Source organism: Paroedura picta, chromosome 9 (genome assembly GCF_049243985.1).
Source record: "Paroedura picta isolate Pp20150507F chromosome 9, Ppicta_v3.0, whole genome shotgun sequence".
Taxonomy (NCBI): domain Eukaryota; kingdom Metazoa; phylum Chordata; class Lepidosauria; order Squamata; family Gekkonidae; genus Paroedura; species Paroedura picta.
The window spans coordinates 83,356,283-83,371,143 of NC_135377.1; positions in this window are offsets into that span (position 1 = coordinate 83,356,283).

The following is a 14,861-nucleotide window of genomic DNA, read 5'->3' on the forward strand; positions in this document are numbered from 1 at the left end:
GGTATGAGTTGGGGCTTTCGGACTAGGCTGGGTCCCAAGTCCCTCCACAGGAATACAGTTGCAGAGTAACAGAGCATTTTGAAAGTATACAGTTGTAAGTTACCTTTGTGAATTAGGCACTTTGAGGTTTAAAAGAGAGAAATCTTTATGGGAAATATTATTTACAAATATATAGCATTCATTTGCTTCCATCTCCTAAGTGAAGCGTAGTACAAAAGCTTAAAGAATAGTCATAAAAGCAGACAAGAAATGTGGCAGACTACATTTCACACATGAGCAGAGAGCCTAATGGAGGATGCTGCTCCTGGCTTCAGAGAACACATACTGATGACCATCGACTCCCTGCCCTCGTGTCTCTGGGACACGAATGGGTTTTGGTAGGTTACTAAGTTCCACCGCCACTTTGGTCTGGGTAGGATTCTTTAGGTTTGTTTTAATGCATTAGGGGGGTTTATCGGGGGTTTTATGTGTTGTAACCCACCATGAGCCTAGTGGGAGTGGCGGGCTATAAGTATAATAATAATAACAATAACAACAACAGCATCATCTCCATTGATCTCCAGAGGAAGTGGGCAGGAGCTCACATTAACAAAGAAATCCCCAGGGTTTTTCAGTTGCAACCTTACCTGTGACCGCTTGATGCACTAGTGAGGATGTACTTTTCAACATTTTTATCAAGGATCTAGATGAAGGTGTAGAGCAGGGTTAGTCAAACTGCGACCCTCCAGATGCTGGCAGGGGTTCATGGGAATTGTCGTCCATGGACATCTGGAGGGCCACAGTTTGACTTCCCCTAGTGTAGAGGGACTCCTCATTACATCTGTAGATGATACCAAACTGGGAGGAGTAATGAACACCTCATGCTGGAAAAGTGGGCAAATGAGAACAAGATGCAATTCAATAAGGAGAAGTACAGAGTTTTACATCTGGGTCACGAAAATGAGAAGCATGCCTACTAGATGGGAGATACACTTCTCGTTAGCAGTGTGTGTGAGTGAGACCTTGGGGTACTTGTGGACTGTATGCTAAATATGAGCAGACAGTGGGATGTGACAGCAAAGAAGGTGAATGCAGTCTGGGGCTGTATCAACAGAGGCATCACATTGTGTAGAACAGTACCAGCAAGATATCAGGGGGGGGGGGGAATTCAAAGACTAGTTCAGCAGTGGAGTAGGTTGCCTAAGGGGATGGATGGATACTTATCATGGATGTTTTAGGCTGATCCTGCCTTGAACGGGTTGAGCTAGATGGCCTCTATGGTCCCTTCCAACTCTATGATTTTATGAAGAGTTGGGGTTTGTACCCTGCTATTTACTACCTGAAGGAGTCTTAAAGTGACTTACAGTCACTTGCCTTTCCTCTCCCCCAATCGACACCCATTTGAGGTGGGTGGGGCTGAGAGAGCTCTGAAAGAACTGTGACTGGCCCCAGGTCACCCAGTCGGCTGGCTGTGGAGGAGAAGTGGGGAATCCAACATGGTTTTCCAAATCACAGACCATTGCTCTTAACCATTACAGCATGCTGGCTCTCGCCAGACTCACCGGGAAAACAGTGCCAAGGCCCTTGTAGTTCAATGGTTCCTGTTAATCAAGTTATTTCCTTTTCAAACACATTTAACAGTGACCTGTTTCAGAACATGGATAAGGAAGAGTTAATGCAAGAAGTGCCCTGACCTAGATTAGCCAAGCTAATGGACCTCATCAGATTCAGAAGCTAAACAGGGTCAGCCATGGATAGCATTAGGATGGGAGAATACCAGGGTTGTGATGCAGAGCCAGATAACGACAAACATCTCCAAACATCTTTTGGAAACCTTACAGCAGCCTTTCTCAACTTTTTTTTTACTATTGGGAAACCCTTGAAACATTTTTCAGGACTTGAGACACCTCAGAAGTGGGGCAATTGTGCAGAACATGATGGAGAAGTATAAATGTACACAACCACCTGGGTCTCCTCCCCTTCCCACCTCCTCCAGGCCCACCACTGGCCATTTTGAGGGGGCGGGCGGGTTGGCATGCTCAGGTATGATCATATCACCCGATAAATCTTTAACAAATTTTTAAAATATGTTAAAAATCAACTCCTACCCATTCAGGAAGCTCTTCCAAGGTCATTAAGAAACCCAAAGTTTTTATGAAACCCTGGTTGAGAAAGCTGCCCTATAGCGTCGGTGTAAGTCACCTTTAACAGTTCAGCAAAAAAAGTAGTAAGTTATCATTTAAACATTTTATAAATAATTGTACAATTAAAACACCTAGATTGAAGCCCAGAAGCACCTTAGAGTTTAACAATGTTTCGGGGGCGTAAGCTCTCAAGAATCAAAGCTCCCTATAGAAGTAAGAGGCCATTTCCACACAGAAGAGTAAAACATGAGTGGCTTCCTGCTAGCAAACGTGGGATGGTAAATCTCGCATTTGCATCTCTCCTCACGGGGAGACCCTTCCCACATTTACCCTCTGACCCGTCATGGCTTTTTGCCTCCCATCGAGGCTGCAAGAGAAAAACAAGCTGAAATTCTCCTTCCGCTTCTTGGTTTGTCAATCACAGCAAGCCACCAATCACAGCACAGCAGTTGCCTTATGGACTGAAAATGTCTTTCCCCACTCTAGCCCCTAAATTATTACTATTATTTTTAAAAGGCACTTCCACGTTGGTATGCATTTTTAATAAAATCAACACTGCCCTGTTGCTATGAAGAAACACTAGAACGATACAGCATCCCCCCCCAATGGGGGGAGGGATCATGGGTGCCCACATAGGTATGCTGCTTAATTGCAATTCAGTTTCAGCAAGGAAACTCCTTGTACCTGTTTGTATAAATCTCAATAAAGAGATTTCTTTTGCACCAAAGCATCTGCTTGTGAGATATTTGATGGTACTCTAACAGATACCCTCATTTGTCTAAATCACGTAGATCAGTGGTCCCCAACCCGCGGGCCGCAGCCCAGTGCCGGGCCACGAAGGCCTTGGCGCCGGGCCGCGGCTCCTTCTTCCCTCCCCCCCGAAGTGAGAAGCTCGCCAGGCCACGAGCAAATCGGCCGCCAAAGCGGCCGATTAGCTCGCGGCCCGGCAAGCTTCTTGTTTCGGGAGGGGAGGGAAGAGAAGCTTGCCGAGCCGCAAGCTAATTGGCTGCTTTGGCGGCCGATTTGCTGGTGGCCCAGAGGGGCCGGGAGGGGGAGCCACGGCCGCCGGCATGGTGGCGGCGCGCTGGGGCTGCCGCACGTGCGCGGGCCCCCGGGCCGCCCTCTCCCCCCACTCCGGAGCAGCGGTCCGCGGCAGCCGAAAGGTTGCGGACCGCTGACGTAGATTGTTTCTTCATAGCCCAGGATAAGTAGTGTTTGGATGGAAGACCGCCAGTGATTTGGGTGGCAGTTCCTCCAAGGAACACTAGGGGTCATGACATGAAGGCAGGAAATAGGAAACCACCTCTGAACATCCCTTGCCTGGCTGCCAGACAATCCTCAGATCCCCTGGCCACATCACACACACTCCAGACAATAAATAAACATTGCTTCTTCACACAAATGGTACCACTCAGGTGGCAATGGTAATACCATAAGAGGGTGAATTGGCTCTTTGAGCACACTAGATGTGAAGGCTGTACTCATTTGTTCAACAGTTACAGCATAATACACGCCGAGTGGGGGAAAGACTGTCAAGTGCCCTGGCATAATGTACCATTATATTTTCTTGTAAAACGAAATAGTATGAGTAGTCCCCTCCCTCCGCTGAAAACCTCACTCTCAAAACTTATTCTGCTAAAGAACAAAGGTCCATCCAGAGCCCAAGAACGGCTTTTCTTGTCCCAGTGGTGAATAGACGTCATCAATGTAGAATTGTGAACTGAAAAACAGGACTTGTCCCTATCACATAGATTTGGGTTATCGCTGTTAGAGCTGAACGGCGCGCGGGGAGGGGGGTGAGTTGAGGAAAAGACAATAAAAAGAAGAGTGAAAGAAATTTGGCTGCAACTTTAAGATAGCATTTTGTTCCGAAGCTGGCAGTTCTTCTCAAGGAGTAGCTGAATAGACCAGCTATGGGAAGATTGATGGCTACCCGGTGCTGTCTCCAATGCTCAATAGAATAGTGGGTAATTTGGCTCCTTCCCAGCTGAAGGCAGTGATGAGGTAAGAAAGCTTCCTACAGTCTTCTTACAAGGGATACGGGGGCTCCGAGTAACCCTTCCTTTGCCAGGCTGGCTGCCAATTGCTATAGAAATCCAAGAGAAAGAACAACAGGGGGTCACGGATCGGTACAGAGAGTTCTCCCTGCTCGAAATCAGCAATCAAAGGAAGATGAAAATGGGTCAGATAGAAGTCTCATTTTAAGGATTTTCTCAGCATGCCAAGTAAACAACAGCAGCAGTGATTTGGAAAGATTTATTACGGCGCGGAGGAGAGCCGTGGCGTTTCTTTTAAGGGAGTTAAAACTTTTACAAGTTTCTCCATCACCAATTCAACAGGCGTATGAATATGCAGGAGCCACGACTCATGCCGGGCACAGACTGTCCTCTTTTCCGAAACGGAAAGAGATGCCGGGTGGGGCCGATTCTCAAGTTCGGGGAGCAGAGAACGCTGGGAGGTCATTCAGGAGATTGGCCTCTGCTTCAGACTTCCGCCTTTCGTTCCCCAAAAGCATTTCTAAGAAGAACCGGACGGGGTTTGGAAGGATTTTATTCCAGAACAAGAGGGATTAAAATGCGGAAACGGATCAAGATGTGTAGCTACGTTAGTCGGTCTGCAGCTGGAAATAAGGTGTTGGGTTTGTGGATTTGCCACGCTTGAAGTCCGAGGCAGGATTGAAGTGGGGAATGTAATTGACCAAATGCACGGCCAGATCCCCTCTGCCAGATCCAATCAGTTTCAATCTGAAACTGACCAATAGCACGCACAGGCGGGAAGGTCCATTGTCCGCTCATGTATATGGGGTTTCTCAGTTCAGTTTTTGCCTCTGATACAAACATGCTGAGATCACAGTAAAGAGCTGATTGGACTCCAAGGTGTTCCTCCTGTTGTTGTTGTTAGGTGCGAAGTCGTGTCCAACCCATCGCCAACCCATGGACAATGATTATCCAGGCCTTCCTGGTTTCTTCCACGGGTTCAACAGCAGGGTGGGAGTTTCCATGAGTCACTGCTCACTTCTTCACTGCTGGAGGATATTGTAAGAAGAAGAGGAAGAGGAAAAGGTGGTTTGTTGAACCCACTTTTCACTACCTGAAGCCGTCCCTAAGAGCCTGACCTATTCCTGCCTCTCCCCACCTTGTAAGGTCAGTGTCAGGATCCCGTTCTCGATCCCGTTCTCTAGTTCACATGTCTTGCCATAATATCTGTGTGGTGGTTCTTGTGTATTTGTATTAATGTATTAGTCTCTGATCTCTGATACATCTAAACGTATTGGTCCTGTTTGCCTGTTTGTAGGATTTAGGGCAGCCTTTCTCAACCTTTTTACGTTTGGGAAACCCTGAAACACTCTTCAGGCTTCGAAAAACACCGGAAGGGGTGCCATCGTGCAGAATGCAATTGGGAAGCAAAGCTGTGGACACGCCCACCCGGGGGCCCTCCCCTTCCCACCCCCTCCAGGCCCATCATTGGCCATTTGAAATGGGGGTTTGAAATGACCCCATATGGTCATGTCACCTAATACACTAGAGCAGGGGTAGTCAAACTGCGGCCCTCCAGATGTCCATGGACCACAATTCCACAAGAAGCCCCTGCCAGCATGGTATAATGTTTAAGAACAGTGGCTTCTTTGACCAGCTGGGTTTGATTCCACACTCCTCCTCCATGTGCAGCCAGCTGGGTGAACTTGGGCTCACCACAGCACTGATCAAGCTGACTGATCAGTCCTCTCAGGGCTCTCTCAGCTTCACCTCCCTCACAGGGTATCTGTTGTGGGGAGAGGAAAGGGAAGGTGAATATAAGCCACTTTGAGACTCCTTTGGGTAGAAAAAAGTGGCATATAAGAACCAACTCTTCTTCTTCTTCTTCAGTAATCTCAGGGCTCTCTCAGCTTCACCTGCCTCACAGGGTGTCTGTTGTGGGGAGAGAAAAGGGAAGGTGAATGTGAGCCACTTTGAGACTCCTTTGGGTAGAAAAAAGTGGCATATAAGAACCAACTCTTCTTCTTCAGTAATCTAAGGGCTCTCTCAGCTTCACCTGCCTCACAGGATGCCTGTTGTGGAGAGAGAAAAGGGAAGGTGAATGTGAGCCACTTTGAGACCCCTTTAGGCTGTGAAAAGCAGGGCATCAAAAACAAGTCTTCTTCATGTTTAGTATATTTTAAACATTAAAAAAATGAATTAACTCCCACCCATTTGGGAAACCCTCCCAGGACTGTCAAGAAACTCCAGGGTTTCATTAAACCCTGGTTGAAAAAGCCTGATTTAGGGTGGTAGGTTTTATGCCTTTGCTTGATATGAGTTTGGTGCCTGCTGAGCGCTGATTCTTAACCCAGGGGAGACGTGCTGTAAATTTCCGCTCTGGGCCTCCTGACTCTGCTGTGTCTCTTGGAGATCTCGCTGACCTTTGGTGGCTGGGATGGTTGTTCTGGGACAAACCAGGGGGTCACCTGTTGCTTTGGCTTTTGTGGGCTTTGTAGTATGAGTACACTGATTATTTGTCCCAGGCATTTGCGTGCCAAGAAACGAGTTGGGAGAAGGCTCAGGGATCGTTTCAGCAAGGAAAGTTTCATGCACCTTTACTTCTTCAATCTTTATTTTTTCAATAAAGAGATTTCCTTTGTGCCAAGAGTCAGCTTATTAGAAATCCAACAGTATGTGTGGCTGAGAGAGCTCTAATGGAACTGCTAAGTGGGATCAGCTCTGAGAGAACTATGATTGACCCAAGGCCACCCTGAGGAGGAGTCAGAATTTACCGGGAGCTGCTCTTTAACTATTACACCACATCGGACACAGGAATAAACAGCTTTCAAGGAGGCTTTAGATAGATTAATTAAGGACAAATCTATCAGTGGCTATTAGCCATGACGACGGAGAGGAACCTCCATGTTCAAAGGCACTAAACCTCTGAATCCCAGAGCCAGGAGGCAACATCAAGGAAACATCAGGGCCTCTACTGGTCCATCAAAGTCTTCAGGGGTAGTCAAACTGCGGCCCTCCAGATGTCCATGGACTACAATTCCCATGAGCCCCTGCCAGCGAATGCATTCGCTGGCAGGGGCTCATGGGAATTGTAGTCCATGGACATCTGGAGGGCCGCAGTTTGACTACCCCTGGTCAACATTGTCCGCTCGGAATGACTGCAGCTCTCCAGGGTTCTTAGGCTGAGGACATGGATTGATGTTGAGGATTAAGCCTGGGGCTGTTTGCAAGGGAAGCCCCTCATAAGCCACAGCCCTTCATCCCCCTATGCACAAAAGAGAAAGAGGAGATAAGCTACTGGGAAAGCTCTGAAAGGAAAGGAAAATCCCCACCGAAAGAGGTTCACAGAGCTACTTTTAACTGCTTGGAAAGTCACTGGTCACCTGCTTTGTGACCTTCTGCCTACCCCTGCCCTACAGGCCTGAAGCCAGGGGAATCTCATCCCGACTCTGACACTTCAGCATTGCTTCTAATCAGTGCCTACCCATCAGAAAACGCAGCTTGTAAAATGTAATCTCGCATCGAGGAATTTAAAATTCAGCTTTGCAAATACTCATTTTGGGGAAGCTGTGGGTGCATAACTTTGCCTCATTTCCATACATATCAATGACACCCACTTCTATATACATCAAATAAAGTTGGGCTGCAAAACTACCTAAGTGCCAGCCTGCAAATCACTGTATTAAAATGGAAAGGGGGGGGAGGGCTACATTTGAAAGAGCAAGAATAATGCCTTTTAATAGGATTGCCAGCCCCGCTTCCACTGACCACTAGAGGGTGATGAAGGCCTCATAGGAATTCCAGCCTCCAGGGGGGAACTGGGGATCCCCCAGAATTACAGCTTATTTCCAAGCTAACAAACATTTTAGGAATCTATGACACTTTTTAAAAAGGTATACATTTGTGTTCTGAGAATTTTACATATATACTAGCTTGATTACAGCATCTTTTGATGCTTTATTAATAAGAAAGTACTTTTATTCATTTTTCATCTGCTTTTTTTGTCTGAGATCTAGAATACTAAGGCTAAGTCTTGTACTTAATTCTATAATATCTTATTTTTAAAATGATTTTGTTACTTTGTATCTTAATTTGTTACTAACAGGTGATATTTTACAGATCTTATTTATCAATATTTGTGTTTTAAACTGTTGTCTTCTAGTTAATTATCTTCCTGACGTTTGTGCGTTTATCATTTTAATCATAATTTTTTTTTGAAAAAAATTAAGCTGTGAAGAAGTGCCCATGGGTCACAGACTGTTCTAATTTTCATCCTATTAGAAAATGCCAACAAAACTGGAACTTTCATATTGATACAGAGCAGTTAAATATCCAGTTATACCTCTAACTACCTGTCCATCTAGTTCAGCCTGTCTCAACTTTTTTTACCATCGAGTAACCCCTGAAGCATTCTTCAGGCTTTGAGAAACCCCAGGAATTGCGCAATTGTGCAGAATATGTTTGGGAAGCATAGCTGTGTACACGCCCACCTGGGGCTCCTCCCCTTCCCACCCCTCCAGGCCCGTCATTGGCCATTTTGAGAATGTCCATATATGGATATATCACCCAATAACTGTTTTAACACATATAAAAAATTAGTTATCTCCTGCCCATTTGGGAAACCCTTCCAGGGTCATCAAGAAACCTCAGGATTTCACGAATTCCTGGTTGAAAAAAGTCTGATTTAGCTCAAAATTCCTACTAAATTGCTAAGCAGTGAGTAGGCTATTTTATGCATACATTGGCTTTTTGATCCTTACACGTTGCAGGTATTCTCTAGGAAATAAAAATGACACACATAATTGAGCGTGATTTTTGAATCTGATGATTATACTGTGTGGAGTGACAGCAGTGAATATTTATAACTATATAAATGCCACATGCAAGTATGGAGTCAAGCCCCCCACCCCCGAATAATTCTCAGGCTTCAAAATGTGGTAGATCTGACCACTCATTAGGTATTTTAGTTTCCAGTGTCTCTATGATTTTTTTAATCAGTTTTAAAGATCAATTTGTAATTTGGCCATTGGCATGCACAGAATTAGAAAGAAAATAGCATCAGAGGCAGCTTGGTATAACAGATCCAACACCCACATTTCTGAATAAAATCAGAGTCCAGGAGCACCTTTAAGACCAACAAAGATTTATGCAAGCACTTGAAAGCTCACACCTTGAATAATTCTTTGTTGGTCTTAAAGGTGCTCCTGGGCTCTGATTTTATTGTGCTCCTTCAGACCAACATGGCTACTCATTTGAATCTATCCACATTTCTGAGTTCTGATTCTGCTTGACATTGTGTTGCCTTGAGCAAACTCTTTAAAAAGACTCCCTAGATCAATTCAGACCAAAACTAGGCTCTTGAAAAACAAACAAACACAACAACATCAGCCCAAAGCATTGATTTACAAAACTTTGCACTGGTGTAAAACACATTTGTGTGTTCTGCATTTTCCTGAATTTCCCCCCACGGGGTTTACAACAGCTGAATAATGACACTTCTGCATAAGAATGAGAAAGTGTTATTGAAAGAAAGGATTGCTGGGTGGTTAAGCTGTCCTTGCAAGTCCCTTGCTGGGATTGTGATTCTGGGCTGCAGTCCTGTTGAGCTGGCATATGCCACAGTGGAGCAATGGGTTCTGCTGCTGGGCACTAACTGGGTGGCACTGGGTTTTGTTGGTAAGCTGTGGGCACTAGTGCATTCGTTGATTGCAGTGGTTCTGCTTCTCCTGGCGTAATGCCCCATGCCTCTGAACATGGGCCTGTTGGGTTGGCACTGCCACAGTGGCATTGGGTCTGCTGGCCAGTAATGCACTGGTTCTGCTTCTGGGTTGGCCTTGCAAAATGCCCCCCCCCTCCCTTTCAGTGCAAAAGATTATCTGAGACATTCTGCTGGGCTTGTTTTGCTGCCTACCTATCCCCCCCCCATGAAACAATGGAGGATGGGAGCACCTTCTTTGGATGCCCATAGGATTGGACCCCTTGGTCAAATATTTATGAAATTCAGGGGTTCTTTTAAGGACAGACTCCTTTTCCAGTTGCATGGAAAAATTTGGTACCTCTATCTCAATTCCTGCCCCCACAAGACCACTGAATATATAGGTTATATTTCTTATTGACTTTAATGGCTCCATAGGGTATAATGGAATCAAATCCATTTGGCATTCCCAAATCTTGCCAAATTTGAATCCCCCTACTGATGCTGGCATTGCACTGATTTGGCAGATACAGAATTGATTCAGTTAGAATCAGGAGAAAAAACCCTTGATTTTAAAATATTTTTTGTGTATCCCTAGTTGCAAATTAAGAGCCTCTTGTGATGCAGAGTGGTAAGGCAGCAGACATGCAGTCTGAAAGGTCTGCCCATGAGGGTGGGCGTTCAATCCCAGCAGCCGGCTCAAGGTTGACTCAGCCTTCCATCCTTCCGAGGTCAGTAAAATGAGTACCCAGCTTGCTGGGGGGTAAACGGTAATGACTGGGGAAAGCACTGGCAAACTACCCCGTATTAAGTCTGCCATGAAAACGCTGGAGGGTGTCACCCCAAGGGTCAGACATGACCCGGTGCTTGCACAGGGGATACTTTTACCTTTACCCTTTAGTTGCAAATTACAGGACATCTCTGTAGTTCAGAGATCAAAATCATCAAACTTTATTACAGTCATTCAGACCAAGTTCTATGAAGTCAATACATAAAAGCCCAAATGAATATGGTCATTTAAGGTTCAGAGATCAGTAGTTCAGAGGTCAGTTGCAATTGCAGAAGATCCCAGTGCCCTCCCCCCACCTAAATGCTGGCAACCCTAAAAAGCAGTGACACTAAGGGACAAGAGTTAAACAGGGACCAGCTAGCTGCTTTAATCCCTAAATCCCGGACATAATACCAAGCAATCCATAGCTTTATTTAAACAGGCCCACTTGCACTTAAGAACACACTTTCGTCCCATTTGTTGTAGCAAATCCCAACAGGATTATGTTATTCGCAGTGTGGATTTCGATGGATTACGGTCGTATGGGACAACTATAAAATATGGGGAATGAGACGTAGACGAAAGCCGTGTACTGCAAGGTCCTGCTGGCAAACAGCCCTTTGGCTGGGCAACTTTCCTTTCACCCTGTTTTGTAGACACACTGTTTTGCAAGACCAATTTAAAAACACAGAAACAAAACCTTGGCTCTGAATTCCTTACATCAGGGGTAGTCAACCTGTGGTCCTCCAGATGTTCATGGACTACAATTCCCATGAGCCCCTGCCAGCAAACGCTGGCAGGGGCTCATGGGAATTGTAGGCCATGAGCATCTGGAGGACCACAGGTTGACTACCCCTGCCTTACATGATTCCAGTTACTGGGTGGTATTGGTCTATCATGGTTGCTCTAATACAGGGGTAGTCAACCTGTGGTCCTCCAGATGTACATGGACTACAATTCCCATGAGCCCCTGCCAGGAAAATCTAGTTCATGAACATCTGGAGGACCACAGGTTGACTACCCCTGCTCTAATAGACCAGACTTGTGAAGCTAATCAGGGTCAGGGTTGCCAACTCCAGGATGAGAAATTTCTGGATTTTTTTAGGGGGGGATTTGGGAATGATAGTGAACTCTGTTGGGTATCAATGCCATAAAGTCCACCTTCCAAACAGCCATTTCCTCCAGTGAAATGGATCTCTGTACTCTGGGAATCAGCTGTAATTCCAGGCCAGGGGATGACAACTTTAGTTGGTATTTGGCCAAGAGACCACCAAGAAAGAATGGGGATGCAATGCGGCAAACAACCTCTGCCCATCTCCAAGAAGTGAAACATCATGAGGTCATCATGACATTTTGCACAGAAGGAGGCATACCTTGTTTGAGCCTCACTTTGGATTTCCTTTGGATGCTGCAAGTCGACTCTAGCCTTTCTGCATTTGGCTTTTCCTCGATTTCTGAGGCTGAAATTCACAACATGCCTCTTGTACTGGGTCCAATGGAAGCAGCCTCCCATCATGCTTTGCTCCCTTCCCCTTTTCAATTTTTTTTTTTTTTGCAAAATGGTGCCCGCTTGCAACTTTCTTATAGTTGTGCCCCTTCATCCCACCATGTTCCAGGATTTCTCAGTTCAGTTCTGCCTCTTGTCCCACTATGCAGATCTTCTCATTTCCACTGTTCCAGAAAGACAAAAACTCTATCTGAATCTACCAGGAATCAAAGAAACCTGGGTGTAAACTGCACAGAGCTTTTATTCCAACCCCAGGTCAGTCCCTGCCCTCTACACAGAATGCGATTTCCGTTTGGAATTGGGGCGATTTACATTTTCCTTCTGCAGCAAGAAGGATTGATCCGGAGTGACCCTACCTTTATGGTGCGATATCTTAGAGTGCTTTTAATCATGAATATATTATAAAATCACATTGTTTTGAATCGGGGCTCTCCTCCGTGGTAGAGGACCCGTGATTGGCCACAGGTGGTCATGTGACGAATTTGCCTTAAAGGAGAAGCCCCTAATTTCTCTCAATTTCTGTCGGTCCTGGATTTTTCCTCCCTCCTCTACCTTTTTCGATCCTCTCCCTCTCCCCTCCAAGAAAAGAAAGAGGCTCCCTGCCTGGCTCCTCCCCCCCTTCAAGAAAAGAAAGAAAGAGGCTTGCCTCCCTCCCCCCCCCCCTTCTGAGCCTCCCTAACCACATGCAGAAGACTTTCCTGTTTCAATGGGGAGCGGGGGAGAGGAAGACCCAAGTTCAAAGCGTTCTGAATTCAACAGAATTGACAATGGAATAAAGAAAGTAAGTGCAGACTCTGCCCTGGTGGGATAATACTCACAATTGGAATACTGGAATCGAGGGGTACAATCTGTTCGAAGGGACAGACAAGAAATGAAGGGGGGAGGTATCTTTAAATAGGACAGGGTCCTATTAAATAAAAGAGTAAGGCCACCTGGGGAGGAGTTAGGGCGGGCCATGTCCAGGATAAAAACTCAGAGGGCCCAATCAGGAGCCGCAAAGCTGCTCCTGATTGGGCCCACCGAGTGTCCATCCAGGGCCAAGCAGCCAATGGGGAGGCGCGCAAAGTGCCTTCCTATTGGCCCCTCACCAGGACAGACCAAAATTCCATTCACCCAGCCCAGTCTGGCTGCCAGTCTGCTCCTGACCAGCAAAGGGAGAGGAGGTCAGCAGGGCTGCCAAGGGGGATGAGAACAGAGGCTGCAACAGCCCTTTTTGCCCCAAGGCTGTCCTAACTGCCATGTCCAACTGTAAATGGCCTCAGAACCTGACAGAGCTGGCAGGAGGCTGCAGAGTGCTCCCCCTCCCCCCCTTCAGGCCTGCTGCGAAGGAGCCTCTGACAGGCCCTGACTGAGGGGAGGGAAGTATTTCCAAGAGCAACGCAGGGGAGCCTGAGGGCCTTCCTTTTGAGGGGGGGGACTTTCCCCTTCTGCCAAACAGTTGCCTGACAGGGAGGCCACAGAAAAGCCCCTTCTCACTTAAAATACTGCTCTGGCCGGGGGTTAGACACAGCCAAGCCATGTGTCTTTCTTCTTTGCAACTCTCTGCAGATTTGAGGCCACTGCACAGCATTATTCTGCAGAGGAAGCTGGCTCTTTTGTCTCCTGTTTCATCTGCACAACAACCCTGTGCAGTAGGCCTCAAGTCTTTTAATTCAACACCAACCTGTGTGGGAAGCCTTAAATGTTTCTTCTCTACCACAACCCTGTCCAAAGTAGCCCTTTCTGCCAGGGGAACTGATGTTTATACTCTGCAGGTGAGCTGTAATTCCAGGCCCCACCTGTAGGTTGGCTACCCCTGGGTTGGAAAAATTCCTGGAGGTTTGGAGGTGGGACTTCAAAATCTTACAATGCCTCAGAGTCCAGCCTTCAAATGAGCCATTTTTGCCTGCAGTTGGTAGGGAGTGGTGCAGGAGTGTCCCTCCTGGCCTATGGGTTATGGCCAGCCCTTATCAGCAACGGTTTGTATTCTGGGCCGCAGACAGGCAGACCAGCATCAGTCCTGTGAGTCTGGAAAGTGCAGGAAGATCAGACTGAAATAAATAGAGAACAAGTAAATGTCTGGAGACACATCGTAACTGAAATAGTAACTGGCAAATAACCTTGGCCTGGCAAATAAAAAAACAGTATTAAAAACCTTACTAAGGTCAAGACTGCTGTGCACAGACAGTCTTCCTCTTAGAGTTGCCAGCTTCCCTGTGAGGCTCACTACCCCACCTCCCTCATGGGGAGCCGATTGGAAAATGCTTTGAGACACCTGAGGCCTGCTGGGTCACTGCAGCCCATTCCCAGTTCTCTCAGATCTCTCACAACCCTACATACCTCACAGGTTGACTATTGTGGAGAGACAAATGGAAAAGGTGTTTGTAAACCGCTTTGAGACTCCTTTGGGTAGTAAGCAATAGGGTACAAAAATCCGTTCTTCTAAGGAGCAACCATGAAAGAAGCATGTGGGCACATAACATTTTACCAACAGTGAAAATATGGGAGACAGAAGGAACAGGGTGGACACCTGTGTATTGTGACTACCCCATGTGTATTAGGGCAGAGGGGCACCAATCCATATTGCATACTAATAACGCCCTTTTGGACCCCAAAAACTTGGTTCCCATCCTTTTTCGCCTTGCTCGAGGAAGGTCCAGAAAGAGGACCTCCTCCATGGGGAGGGTCACCTGTCCCCCAACCCCATCTCCTCCACCTCACAGCCTGGCAAATAGGCCACTAGATGCAGATAGGGTCGGTCAGATTTTGGAGGCTGCAAGGCATCCTGCTAAAAGACCCTCGTATGAAGCAA